The 14981-nt window shown below is 45.6% G+C and overlaps 1 protein-coding gene across 3 annotated transcripts in view; it reads left to right on the forward strand.

The window, feature by feature from the left end:
- The window catches only part of Rbm47 (RNA binding motif protein 47), a 139374-nt gene that overhangs the window by 52998 nt on the left and 71395 nt on the right, over positions 1-14981 (forward strand). For all 3 annotated transcript variants that reach the window (NM_001005882.2, XM_087583071.1, NM_001437052.1), the window contains 1 exon segment: positions 6174-6254. The gene's annotated coding sequence lies outside the window, so the exon portion shown is untranslated.

Below are 14981 nucleotides of genomic sequence, written 5' to 3' on the forward strand. Positions count from 1 at the left end.
CTTGGAACCTTCTCCCCTGTCCTTCCCTTATGAAACAGGCCTCCTGTTTAGGACTGTCCGCTTCCCTCCATTGCTGACCCTGCAGTCTGAGCAGTTAGAATCTATGTCTATTTTGTGATAGAAAAATTGTTAGGGGGCTGTAGAGATGAAGAGCTCTGGCTGCTCTTCCAGAGGACGTGGGTTTGATTCTCAGTACCTACACGCCAAATAAATGCAGCTGGTTACAACCATCTGTAACTCCAGTCTCTGGGAAGCTGGTATTCTCTCCTGGTGTACCTGGGCACCAGACACGCATGGTGTACACCTACATATATGCAGGCAAAGTACTCATACAAATAAAAATTAACGAAACCTTTTTAAAAGTTGTTCAGCTGGGCATGCTGGGCAAACCTATTATCTCAGTACTTGGGAGGTAGAGGCAAGAGGGTCTGGAGCTCACACATCTTCACACATCAGGATCTTCAGCCACACGTCCAACCCAAGTCCGGCCTAGGCTACGCACATAAGACCTTTTATTTTGGGTATATCTTTTGTTTTATGTTTGTGTGTTTGTTTAGGGTGCATTCTTTAGAAAGATGAGCAATTTGAACCCCTTCTCCTACCTTTCCATCTCTTTGCATTTGTGTGTATTTATTTTTTGTTTTGTTTTAGCAACCTGGGTTTCCTGTAGCCCAGGCTGGTCTCAGCTCTGTACCTGCTGATAAGCTCACCCGATTGCCTTCTACCTTCTCAATGTTGAGGTTTAGTTAGGCCTGGGATACCAAAGGGCCTCCATCTTTTCCTTCCTAAACAAATGCTAAGTATTTCTTGACACCTGGATTTCCCCATGTCTGTGTTATTTCAAGAACAAAGTTCAGTACCCCTTGGTTACTTCTGCATTGGTGCAAAGATACCACGGGTCTCCTGAGTCACACCCACTCCTGAGTCACACTCACTCTTGAGTTACACCCACAGATGGCAGAATGTGAGCCTGCAACTCTGCTTTCTCGGCACTGACGGGTGAGATCTCTGCTTACTTTTGATAGGCTGGCTGGCTCCCCCTTGCCAAAGAAAAAGTAGGTACTAGGATATTCAAATTAAGTAGCTGTCAAGATTGAGATTTAATCACTCATTGAATTTGTCAGTCTCAAACCATATTATTTTGTGGCAACCCAATTTTCATAGTGATTTAAAGCTGTGCCCCTAACGGGTGCTGGTCGTGTCCCCTGTCACATTGTGGCTTCTATGGCATCTCCTGATGGGCATTGTTGGACACGCTGGGCTCTCTGCCTGCTTTTGTGTTCAGGAACCACCAGAGGGCAGCTTGTCCAGGGAACTTAGGTAAGAAAGGACTGTTCTAGGACAGTGGAGATTTTGGACTTTTTCAAAACTTTCTTGCATAAACAAAGAAGCCTTTTCACATCCCAAACTTTAGCCACACAAAGAGGGGATATGTTCAGGATAATTTTCAGAAGAGTTCTTTCCTGCACACATTTCCCCTGTTCTTTGGGATATCCATTTCCTCACATGGCATTCTATCTTTTCTGCTTCAGTGTTTATTGTAGTAAGTACACTTGGTACACTTCAGTGTGCGTGAGTGTGTGAGTGAGTGTATCTGTATATGTGTGTATGTATGTCTACATGTCAGTATGTGTATGTGTGTATGTGAGTGTGTTTGTATGTGTGAGTATGTATATGTGAGTATGTGTATATGAGTGTGTATGTGAATGAGTATATGTGTGTGAGTATGTGTGTGTCTATGTGAGTGTGCATGTGAGTTGAATGTATGTATGTGTGTGAGTGTGTGTATGTGTGTATGTGAGTTGAGTATGTATATTCGAGTGGGTGTATGTGTGTGTGTATATGAGTGTGCATGTGGGTCTATGTGTGAGTTGAATGTATGTATGTGTATGAGTGTGTGTATGTGTGTATGTATGTGTGTATGTGAGTTGAGTGTATATATTCGAGTGGATGTATATGTGTGTGTGTGTATGAGTGTGCATGTGGGTATATGTGTGAGTGAGTATGTGAGAGTGTGTGTGTGTGTGTGTGTGTGTGTGTGTGTGTGTGTGTGTGTGTGTGTGTTCTGTGTGTTTGTACCTGTGCTGTCAGGCTTACTATCCACCTCATTTTTGGTGCCTCTCTCATTGCCTACAGCAAAGTGCTCTATTGACTAGACTGACTGGTCAGTGTTCTCTCTCTCCTACTCTCCCACATCCCTTTTACCCCTCCCCCATGTCTGAAGGTTACTAGTGTGTGTGGCTTTTTATGTAAGTGTTGGGAGTTGAAATTTGCTTGAAGCTTTCCATGTAGCCCAGGCTGGTCTTAAATTCACTGTTTCCTTCCTGACTCAGCCTTCTAAATGCTTGGCTGATAGGTGCAAGTTTCAAGCCAGAATTCTATGTTTATTCATAAATATTATTTTTCTACACTTGATCTTAGCCAAACGCTGAGAGGGCATTTACTGTGGTCCGTTCCTGGGTGAGAGCCTGGGAGAGAGCCAAGGACAGCAAACCTAGCCCATCTCCAGACAAGGGTGTAGGTTTTAACCCTTCGTTGTCTTGTTTGTCGTGTTAGTCTGGCGCTTGTTCACCGAAGAGCAATTTTTAATTACACAATCATTAGTTTCTCATTTGTTTTTTAATGTTTATTTCTGTTTTAATTAGCATTCATTGCACTCAGACATTTAGACTAATTAGCTCAAGGAATCCTCCCTCTGAAAGGAAGTGCTGCTTAGCCCTACAAATTGGCGGATCTGTGAGGAAAGTGAGCAGTCATGCTTCAGTGACAGGAAGGAAGGAGCACTGCTTTCTGATGGCTCCAGTTTTTAAAGAAACACATCTTCTCACATGGTTAAATGACTATAATCTCAGCACTTAAGACGGGGGAATCTCCCCAGGCAGAGAGATCATGGACTCAAGGTCATCCTCAACTATATAGTTCTAGCCTGGGCTAATGACCAAAATGGTTCCCGTGTTTATTTCCTTTTCTCCCTTTCTTCCTCCTTTCTATTTCTTCTTTCTCCCCTCCTCTAGAACGCAGTGCTCCCACTTTGTAAATGCTGCCCTACAGGCAATGTCTTCATCGGCCTTGGCTGAACACAGTGACCATTCTAGTTCCACATCCCTGACTTTGACCCAGGCATCCCTGTCCATGTCCCTCAGCTCTTAGCCCTCCTCCGCATCCTGGCTAGGGTGCTCCTCCATTCGATTCCTTCCTGATTAGATGTCCTCAGCAGCTCCCTGTGCCATCAGATATGAATTCCGGTTCCTCTGCTCATTTAGCCTCAGGTCCTGCCCACTCTCTATCTCCCTTGCCAAACTGAATACTGTACCCTTCATGTCTCTTCCCTCCCCATGAACTCTGGAAAATGTCTCCTCTTCATCGCTGTCTGTTGGACACACGGACGCATCCCTCATCCCTTAGTTCTCATCTTTCTTCCCTGACTAGTCTAGATGGAGAAATCCCTGCCTTTCCAGTTCCCATTGCTCCTTGCACATGCTTAGTTGGCATCCCAGCGGTTTATAATGGTCTCCCTGCAATTAACAGCTCTCTGCCCCCACTTCGAAGGCAGTGGCTTTTGTCTTCTTTCTAGAGTAGGTCCCTGGATCATAACTATCACAGCTATAGAAAATATATTCATTTGAGCCACAATGGCTGTTCCCTGCATTTGGCAAAAGGGCCTGGTATACAGTGGTGCATAAAATGGTGTTCATTTTATATGTGTTGAAAGCATAAATGGTGGATGTTTTTAAATGTCCCATACTGGTTTAGGCCAAGGGCTATCACCATAACCATTAGGCCTTATTTTATATGACCTTATGGTACCATAGAGTTTCTATAATAATAGTAGTAATTATAGATAGAGCATCTGTGCCCATCTACTTCTCACTGTCCATTCTTGTCCTTAATTGTGTACAGAGCCACCTCTGCTCATCTTTGGCACACTGGCCCTGAGACATGGTGTGGATGTGGGAAGTTTGAGATGCTATAAGAGAATAATACCACAGATCAGCAGCTTCTGTGGGATACGCTGATGTCACTGTAGTTGTAGAAGCCGTCATTCAAGATCAAAGTATCTGCAGATGGCTCCTTCTTTTTAACAATTTTAACACGTATTTATTTATTCCTGGGTGGCAGGGCACGCATGGAGGTCAGAGGAGAACTTGTGGGAGTCAGTTCTCTCTACCACGCGGCTTCCAGAGATCAAACTAAGGTCTGGTGGCAAGGACCTTGAACCATCTAGAGGACTCAGGCGACTCTCTTCTTGCTGTGTCATCTCTTGTCTGTGTCCTCATACGCTTTCCTTCTAAGGACTCCAACATACCATGGCAGGACCCAACAGGACCCATCCCTGTGGTCTCATGTAAGGTAGATCACTGCTCTGAAGATGTGATGTGATCTCTAAATACAGTCCCGTTCTGAGTCCCTGAGGGCCAGGACTTCAGCATACGAAGACAGCGGGACTATGTATGCTGTACAAGGCAGGGGCGTGGACTCTCAACACCTGTGGTTTCTTCCTTGTGTCCAGTTCCTGTTTTATAACCTGTCAATAAAAAGGAGCCCAGGAACCTTCAGGGAGAACACAGTGTCTTCCAGTCAAGTGATCTCCCCGCCGAACGCTTTGATCTTGGTAACCTTAGGTAACGGGTGCTCCAAAATGCCAGGTAGAACTTCAGTGTTCTTCTGTCTAGAAATCTGTCCCCTTCAATTTGATCATTTGGAAATGCTGACCTATGGGCTACAGGCTTCCTTTGTGGAGGGTTTGGTGGGCATGGAGAGAGGTGACATGGCACCACCTCCGTTTGCTGTAAGCAAACAGTCGGGTTCTTTATTGCCCTTGAGATGGGCACTCCTGACCCAGGTTGGACTCAGTGAGGCAAAGCCAAATGTCTGTGGGTCAACGTTCCCTCACCATATGCTAATCAGAAATTCAAGCTCAGTTAGCCTGGCCATTGCGTAGGGGAGAACTTTGGAACAAATGCTAACAGAGTTGGACACCAGGGGCTCTCACAACTCATAATCCTTTTCAAGAGGCAGGCTGTGGTCTGTCTTGGTAGGGGCAGCAGGGAGGAGGCTCCTGTCACAGTTTGATTCATTCTCTGTGGAGTGTTATATATAATAAAATCTGCTGTACAGAACCTGGTTCCTCAAAAGTGGTTTAGAGATCATAAAGCCAAACAGTTAAGGAGGCCTGGCTATGTAAGCAGAAAGGACAGCTGTAGAGGGCACCCAAAGGTGAAGGACTGTGTCCTTGACGTGCCCCATCATGGTGTCTCTCACTTGGGAGCTAGAGACAGGAAGATTGGGAGTTCAAGGCCAGCCTCACCACATAGTATCTTTGAGGCTAGCCTGTGCTATATGGGACCCTGTCAACAAAGCAAAACAAAATAAAACGAAGTCATGCCTAGATGACCCAGCTTGCAGGCAATGGAGCTGAGTTTCGTCCCCTTGTTGAGTCTAAGGTTTTGCTCTCTAGTCTTTCTCCTCTCCTAGTCAGAGTGAGATGGTTTTCCGGTTGCACGGCATGTAGCTAATATGAGTAGCACTGTAAAGCCGTCAAGGATGTCTCAGCTCTTTTCCCAGTGTACCAGTGGAGATTCCTCATGATGCTTGCTTACAAGCCCTTAGAGGCATGACAGCATCACGTTTCTCTTCCCGCCTCTCCTCTGCCATTCTCAGCAGCAGTTCTTTTTAAAAACAAAACAAAAGAAAACCTTCCTGCGACATTTATTTATCTATCTTGCGTGTGTGTGTCGTGGTTGGTAAGGTTGTGGCGAGTGTGTTTACCATGGCACACATGGGGAGATCAGAGGACAGTTTGTAGGGGTCGGTTCTCTCCTTCTACCCCGTCAGGACCGACTGCAGTTCTCATGGTTGTTGGCTGGTGCCTCTATCTGCTCTCCGAGTTTACTGGCTGAGCCATCTTGCTGGCACCTGTCAGTTGTTCTTTTTGGTTGTTTGTTTGTTTGTTTGTTTGTTTGAGACAAGGTTTCTCTACTTAACAGAGCCCTGGCTGTCCTAGACTCGATCGGTAGACCAGGCTGACCTCAAACTCACAGAGATGCTCCTGCCTCTGCCTCCCAAATGCTCGGCTAGGCATGCACCACCATTATGCACTCTCAGAGGTTCTTAATGGCAGACTCCTCCTTAGCAGTTTTTGGGTTACTAATGGTGTCTTTTCCTCTTCACAGCTCAGGTAACAAACAAGTTAGAAGGACAGCCTGCGCCCTGCCACCCAGCCTCACTAGCAGCTCCCAGCTCACTGAAGTTTGGTAAGTTAAGGCGGCTTCACCCTGACCACTGCTCAGACGAACACTATACAGGCGGTCAGAGCATTACATAGCAAGTTCCACAGGCAACTCACTACCCTTCCTCGTTATTTTCATCTTAAAGATTGTTGCTCTTAGGTACATGCACATAAATCTTGGGAGTATGTGCCATGTGTATGTTGTGCCCAGGGAGGCCAGAATAGGAGTCAGAGCTGCTGGAACCACAATTACAGATGGTTGTGAGCCACCTGGTATGGGTGGTGGTCCCCTGAAAGAGCAGTAAGTGCTTTAACTGCCGAGCCATCTCTCAATCCCTTATTATTTTATTAAAAGACAATACTACCTTGTTTGGTTTTGTTTAACATACCAAGCAGAGTGCCCTGTATGTTTGTAAGCACCAGTGTTCCCATAAGAATGGAAATAGAATGGAAAAAAAGAATAATTTGTTTTTGGGGTTTTGGGGTTTTGTTGTTGTTGTGGGTCATTGTTGTTCTAGTACTGATCGTAGTGGGCGTATTTGGTGGTGTGTTAGTACTTGGCTTTCATTGGATTATCTGAATCTCTGCAATGCCACCTTCGGCATCTCCCCACCAATCAACAGTGATTTAAGGTGCCTGCAGTTGGGGTGTATCTCATGGAGACTTGGATTCTGGTAATTCTTAAATAACACACACAATGTTCACAGAGTTCAGCACATTTCCTTTTGAGGGGGGTAGATTATTGAATTTTTAAGAGGAGACAAACATGTCCTGTGTGAACTAATAGGAACCCTGTGCTTGCCCAGTGAAAAATTTAAGCTCCCAGTACTGAAAGAGAAACCTGTGCTAAGTTACCTGTGCTGCGGCTGAATTAGTGCTGTAGGCTAAGTGCCCCTTCCAAATCACATGGCCTTACACACATGTACCACACCTGTGTTCCCACACACTTGACCACAATACCATGTACACACCTGCTTGCAGAACACACACACACACACACAAAGATACTCAAAAATGGAGGTAGGATGGAGAGAGAGAGAGAGAGAGAGAGAGAGAGAGAGAGAGAGAGAGAGGTTTAGATATTAACCATCAGGGAAGGAGGGGCCTGGAACTTGAGTGACATTATGATCTCAGAAGGGAAATAATGGCTTAGTAGGCAGAAATGGGCTGGAGACAGGTGGTACTGACAGGGGACAGCCATTTGAGGGTTCTAGCATAATCCACAAGTGTTAGTAGCAAGGAATAGCACACACCTGATGGGCCCAGGTGGAGAAGACTGGCTTCGGGTGTAGAACAAGGACTGGGTTATGTTCTGGAAGAACCTTTGACATTCTTGAGGAGGTGGCTTTCAAGCTTGTGGGCAGATCTGTGGTTGTTGCAACCAGTTTCTGGTAAGAGGTCTGCCCCACCAGCCACATGCTCGTTTCTGTATTATTCCTTCCTAGTGTAATCAGGCAAGGGTTCTTATTAGCTTAGCCCACGTATCCCTCACCAAAGGCTGTGTGTAAACCGTGGGCGTGGAGCACCCACCCTGACTATGCATCTGCCTTTTGGGCTGAGTTTCAGCCTTAGTGTTCTGTGTGGATAGCGTCCTTCAAGAGTACTGTGGAAGTCAGTGTTGTTGTATATGACTGTGACCCAAGCACTTCACAGCCACCCTCAATTATATAACCAGTGTGAGCTGTGTGAAACCCTGTGTCAAAAAAAAAAAAAAGAGTGTGTGTGTGTGTGTGTGTGTGTGTGTGTGTGGTCTCTCTCATATATATATGAGAGAGATAATCTCTCTGTGTGTGTATGTATGAGAGAGATAATCTGTGTGTGTGTGTGTGTGTGTGTGTAGTCTCTCTCATATATATATGAGAGATAATCTGTGTGTGTGTGTGTGTAGTCTCATATATATATGAGAGAGGTAGTGTGTGTGTGTGTGTGTCTGTGTCTGTGTCTGTGTCTGTGTGTCTGTGTGGGTCCTGACCCTTTTTGACTAATTATCCCCATTCCAAGCAAGTTCATGGATTAGGAAGTGAGTAATCTCCTAGTTGAAAATGGAAGTTGTGTTTGAAATGGAAAAAAAAAGTGAGCATGTGAGACAGGTTCTTTTTTGTTTTGTTTTCAATTTTGTTTTGTTTATTAATAAGAACACTGAGCCAGAGTTCATTTATTTATTTAATGTGTGTATACATTTGTAGAGTGATGTGCATGTCCTGTGGATGGAAGTCAGAGAACAATTTTGGGAAGTTGTTTTCTGGGTCTCAGGGATTGAATTCAGGTCCTCTGGTTTGGTGGCAAGCCAGGTCAAAAAGGATGATGTCTGTTGTTGGTGGCTACTGTTAAGTGGCTGTTCCTGGTCTTGAACTAAAGCTCAACCAATGAGATTCCAGGTTTCTCATGAGAACAGCTTCCCATGCACTCCTAAAATTTGCTGGAGAAAATTTCAGAACCAGCCCTCTCTTCTTCTCATCCCAAGAAGGCAGCTGGAGGTGAGGGCCTTCGAGTTAGTTGCACAGCTTGCCAACCTGTATGAGGGAAGCTGGCTAAGAGCAAATACAACCAAAGGTCAGACAGATAAGCCAAGCAGACTGTCTTTTCTTTAGTCATGTGCTAGCGGGGCCTGTCACAAAATGACCCTAGCTTGCTCAAAACAATCCCAGAGGTTCTAGAAGCAGCTTTCTGTCTTCTGTCTTTAACAGAATAGTTGTTTTCTTAACACACATTAGTAATATTTACTATATATATAGTGTAACATTAGTACAAAGAAAGTGAGGAAGAGAGAGTCACTGCCCAGGGCCACTGTAGGAAAGAATATTAATAGTGTTCACAGTTCACCATTGGCAAGGTGCTTGCTTGGCACAAATGAAGTCCCTAGTTTTCATCCTGTGGTGGTTTGACTAGGAATGGCCTCCCATAGACTCATATGTTGAATGCTTGGCCAGAGGGAGTGGCACTGTGAGGAGGTCTGGCCTTGGAGTAGGTGTGGCCTTGTTAGAGTAGGTGTGACCTTGTTGGAGTGGGTGTGGCCTTGTTGGAGTGGGTGTGGCCTTGTTAGAGTAGGTGTGGCCTTATTGGAGTAGGTGTGACCTTGTTGGAGTAGGTGTGGCCTTGATTGAGTAGGTGTGGCCTTGTTAGAGTAGGTGTGGCCTTGTTGGAGTAGGTGTGGCCTTGTTGGAGTAGGTGTGGCCATGTTGGAGTAGGTGTGGCCTTGTTGGAGTAGGTGTGGCCTTGTTGGAGTAGGTGTGTCACTGTTGGGGGCGGGCTTTGAGGTCTCCTATGTTCAAGCTGCACTCAGTATGCTCTACAGTCCCCTGCTGTATGCACTTCAAGATGCAGAACTCTCAGCTCCTTCTCCAGCACTGTGTCTGCTGTATGCCTCCATGCTTCCTACCATGACAACGATGGACTAACCCTTCAAAACTATCAGCCAGACCCAATTAAATGTGTTCCTTTATAAGAATTGCTATGGTCATGGTATCTCTTCACAGCAATCAACCCTAAGGCACATCCATAGCATCTCATAAAATTGGGTGTGGTGGTGCATTGTCTGTAATACCAGCACTTGGGTGGTGGAAGCAAGAGAGTCAGAAGTCCAGTGTCATTCTTGGCTACATATGGAGTTTGAGACCAGCCTGGGGCATGAAGACCCGATTTTGTTAAAAGTTATCCACAAAAGTGTCATAGCTTCTGTAGCTCATTGGGCTGCCCCTTGCCTCCAAGTGAGATAACCAGTTTTCAAAATGAAAAAGGTAGAAGGTAGATGTGAGTCATGGCTTAACCAATAATGTGGGAGACAAGTAGATGTTTGCCTACAGAGAAAGTCTGGCTACTGTAAGGAAGAGGTTTACTCCCACTGCACAAGGAAAACTCACTCAAACCATGTGTCCTTTGGCAGAGTAGCAGCAGCTTAGTGGTGACTCCATGCTTTGTAAAAGGCATTTAATGGTTTGGAAAGAAGGAAACTACTCCCAAGTTCTAAGGCTGAATTACTCGGCTAAGGTCAGCATGAAACCTCTAGGCAGGTTTTGTAGGTGACATTCAAATGTTAGCTAAGTGGTAGAAGTTGCCTAGAATGCACCAGGCTCTGGGTTCAATCCCCACCACACAAGTGTCAGCCCAGAAGCTACCAAGAACAGTATCCTCCAGCCGGTCAGTAGCTGTGCCACTGAAGTCAAAGCTTCCTGCAAGGCTTCACGATGCTCAAAACCAGGTCGCTCCCAGATGTGTTCGTAGCTGTTACACCAGGGACAGACAAACAGAGCACTCAACCTTCACTTCAGCCACTTTCAGTGGTGTCTGTGCCAGAATCAGAGGCAAATAAAACAAAACAAAAAACCATGACAGCAACGGAACGGCCATGCGGATTTCATCCAGAAATTAAAAACTTCTGTGTTTAGAGATAGATAGGGTATTGTTGAAACTGAGACCACAGCCATCAGCATCCAAGGCACTCCTGAAGCAAAGAGTGAGCAGCTTGGCCTTGGGTCCCTGTAGTGAATGGCTGTTCCACCCAGTCAGGCCCTTAGACCTAGCGCTGTTGATGCTTACTGAGTGCTTTCCTCTCCACACACATAGTCCATCACCAAGTGATGAATCGTCCAAGTCCTGAAGTATTGGAGTTACAAGGAACCCTAGAGATGGTGAAACCACCTGAAATCAGTGTTCATGGAGTGCTTATGATGTGCTCGACACAAGATACACACTTATATATACATGTATATGGAGTGTTTATGTATATATGCACAGCCTTATACTTGGCTAGAGTCATTCTATATTTATAATAATCCCACCAAGAAAGTTAGGAACCTGGGCATGCTGACACATGCATGTAAGGCCAATACTAGGGATCTGGAGGCAGGAGGACTAGGAATCAAAGCCTGCCTGAGCTATGCAGTGAGACTGCATCTCGGCAAAACAAAACAAACAAACACCGGGTTTACTGGTTTGTGTGTGATTCCAATGCACTGAGGGTGGGGGGGGGGCAGGTGCATCAGGAGTTCATGGCCAGCCTGGGCTACTTAGGATTTCAAGACTAGCCTGAGCTATATGAAACCCTGTTTAAACCTCTTCAAAAAACATTTTTGAACCATGAATTCTAGGAACATACTCAAAGCAGAGCACATACCAAGAGTGACTGAAGCCAGATCTTCCTTCCTTTCCCTCCAAAATCCCACAAAGAGTTAACACAAATTTGGGTTGACTTTAAGTTGGGGGAAGAGACATCCTCTAGAGTCCATCTCACCTACAATTAAATATAGAAGGGTAACACCTTTGTGCAGACCAGCTCATTGATTCAAAAATCAAGAAACTAAGACCAAGACCCAGTGGACTGGCCAAGCTTTAGACTCAGGTCCGTTGATGCTATAATCACCTTCCTAGTCAATTTATAGCTTTAGTCTCACATTATTACAATAGAAAACACTGAAAGAGGGTGCCCCTAAATGTCAACATATATGAGTGTGGATGGGAGTTGTCTGGCCTCAACATCTGCATGTGTGTATTTGATTTATCATTGCTGTGTGTGTTTGTGAACATGGCTCTGCATGCCTGTGTGTGCAGGTGAGTAAAGTCCAAGGGAGGTCGTCCAGCTCCCTCCCCGTCACTTTCCACCTTATTCCTTTGAGACAGAAACTCGAGCTTAGACTGTCAGTTGCAAGTCCCGGTGGTCCTTCTGTCTCTGGCCCACACAGCACTGGGGTTAACAAGCACAGCCCAGGTCTTCATAGTTGTCCATCAAATGCTCTCAAACACTGAGCCATCTTTTAGCCCCCTGAGTTGTTGTGTGTTTTTAAAATTATTTTCTCTCTGTGTGTGTATGTATATGTATGATGTGTGTATGTGCACATGTTCATGCATGAGTGCACATATGCGTGAGCCACGGTGTGCATATAGAGGTCATATTCTATTCTGGTTTTCATCTTCCATTTTGTTTGAGATAGGGTCTGTTGATTGTATGCAGTTAGCTGGCCCCCAAGCTTCCAGGGACTCTTCTGCCCTGCCCCCTATGACTGTAGGAGTTCTGGGGTTCTAGAGGGTATTACTGTGCTCAGTTTTACCCAGGTCTGGGGATTTGAACTCAGATTCTAACATTTGGGTGCCAAGCCCTTCAACCACTGAACTATCTTCCCAGCCTGTTTTACATGTTGGTTGAGTTCGGAAAGAAGGAAGAAAATTGTGCAAGAGAAACTGGGTGACCCGCAGAACCCTAAACTAGTTACCATTAGCCTCTTAGCAGAGAAAGCATTTGCTGTGACGTGGCCCATGTTGATGCCCTGGTTGCTGTTGTGGCTGTTCACATTTTGAGACAAGGTCTCATTCTATAGAGCTGGGAACTCATTATGTAGCCCAAGTTGGCCTCAAACTTGTCACAGTCCTCCTGTCTCTGCTTCCTGAGTGCTGGATTTATGGAATGGGCTGCCACACTAAACTAATACTGGCCACTTTCCAGGACAGATCTATATTTTGTGGGGGAGGTGGTGGCGGCAGGGAGGGGGTTGGGGTGGTATATGGACAGTGAGGCTAGCACAAGTTAAAGCTCTGTGTTCTCTGCACTTTAGACAATACTGACAGCAGTCAAAGGCACAAGCCTGCCTGGTGAGAACAGGAACATGGGGACCTGTCACCTCAGTATGTGAAGACTAGGAAGGGGTGCGTGTGTGGAAAGTGAGGCTAGAGACTATCACTGTGCTCTTGGCTTGAGAATTTGATGAGTCACAGTTTCTGGTAGCCCCCAGAATCAATCCTGAAGGCACGTTGAAGGAGAAAGGTGAGATAACCCAGGGTTGTGTAGAGTCGCCAAAGAGGGAGCTCAGCCTGCCCCGTGCCTTTCAACACTGGGGGATCTTGATTGACTGAACAGATTGGGGCCTCTTGGGGAGGCCAGGCACAAGGGCAGATCTGAGCTAGGGTCTGTACTCAGGTAGCAATACTGCCAGTCTGGCCCAGATGCTTTCTCTTAATAACTTGCACTTTTCTCTCTGTGCCTTGAGTGTCCTCTCTCTCTCTGGGACCAGTAAGCCATATGTCCGGAGCCCTTCGATATACCCAAACTTCTCCCCCCCCCCCCCCCACCTCCGGAGCTAGGGACTGAACCCAGGGCCTTGCACTCCCTAGGCAAGCGCTCTACTGCTGAGCTAAATCCCCAACCCATACCCAAACTTCTTTCTCCTTAAACCTGCTTTCTCTGTACAACAATGCCAAGCAACCAGAGTTTCCAGGGACTAAGCCACTACCTAAAGACTATACATGGACTGACCATGGACTCTGACCTCAGGTAGCAATGAATATCCTAGTAAGAGCACCAGTGGAAGGGGAAGCCCTGGGTCCTGCTAAGACTGAACCCCCAGTGAACTAGATTTTTGGGGGGAGGGCAGCAATGGGGGGAGGATGGGGAGGGGAACACCCATAAGGAAGGGGAGGGGGGAGGGGTTAGGGGGATGTTTGCCTGGAAACCGGGAAAGGGAATAACACTCGAAATGTATATAAGAAATACTCAAGTTAATATAAAAAAAAAAAAAAAAACAACCTGCTTTCTCCTGTGGTATCAAGTGTTCCCTTCTAAAACATTCTTCTTCATTAAGATTCCAGTTTGGGCTTCTGCTCCCCATAAGCTTTTTTTTTTTTTTTTTTAAATTCATTGATTTTTTTTTTTTTTTTTTTTTTTTGGTTCTTTTTTTCGGAGCTGGGGACCGAACCCAGGGCCTTGCGCTTCCTAGGCAAGCGCTCTACCACTGAGCTAAATCCCCAACCCCAATTCATTGATTTTTATGTATATGAATATAGTGTCAGTGTCTTCAGACACACCAGAAGAGGGCATCAGATCCCATTACAGATGGTTGTGAGCCACCATGTGGTTGCTGGAAATTGAACTCAGGACCTCTGGAAGAGCAGTCAGTGCTCTTAACCTCTGAGCCATCTCTCCAGCCCTCCATAACCTTTTTTCTCTCATCTTTGCCACATCCATCTAAACTTCTGTGTCTACAACTACTGTTAGCATAATCCAACCTGCCTTACCTCCAATAAAACTCCACAGTCACAATAAACCAAACAGATAACACACACACACACATGCACGCATGCACACGCACACAAGCACACACGCACATGCACACACACACGCACGCACAAGGAAGGAAGAAAGGAAGGAGACAGAATCAGATAGGAAAGAAGTAAGGGAGGGAGGGAAGGAAATAAGGAAGGAAAATACAGTCAGAAGGAAAGAAGGAAGAAGAAAAGACAGACGGAACAGAGGAGTCAGGGACTGGAGGCGCTGCTCAGTACTTAAGAACCTGTTGCTCTTTTAAAGGACTCAGGTTCGGGTCCCAACACCCACATGGTAACTCACAACCACCTCAGTTCTAGAAGATCTGACATCTTTTTCTGACCTCCTCAGGCACCAGGCACCCATACCTACATGTACACAAAATGCTCATATGCATAAAACAAGCCTGAAAAAAGAGAAAAGAAAGTTGACTTGCCTTTGTTATAGGAAATCTTTCCCAAGTGAAAGAGGGGCCACCTCTCCCTGGGTGCTGTTTTCTGCACTCTATTGTAGGGGCCAATCTATTTCTTTTAGATTTTGTTGATCATGTAACAGTGTCATGTGTATCTTTCCCCTCTTGCTGGATCATTAAAAAACAAAACAAACAAGCAAAAAAAACAAGCCTTTCCCTAATTTGTTTGCTACTTATTAAGTATACCCAGGGGCCAGGGTCATGCTGATGTGGAAACAGGACTTTGGTTTGTAACAATGCTCATGTTTGCT

Source organism: Rattus norvegicus, chromosome 14 (assembly GCF_021556685.1).
Source record: "Rattus norvegicus strain SHRSP/BbbUtx chromosome 14, alternate assembly SHRSP_T2T, whole genome shotgun sequence".
NCBI classification, from domain to species: Eukaryota; Metazoa; Chordata; class Mammalia; order Rodentia; family Muridae; genus Rattus; species Rattus norvegicus.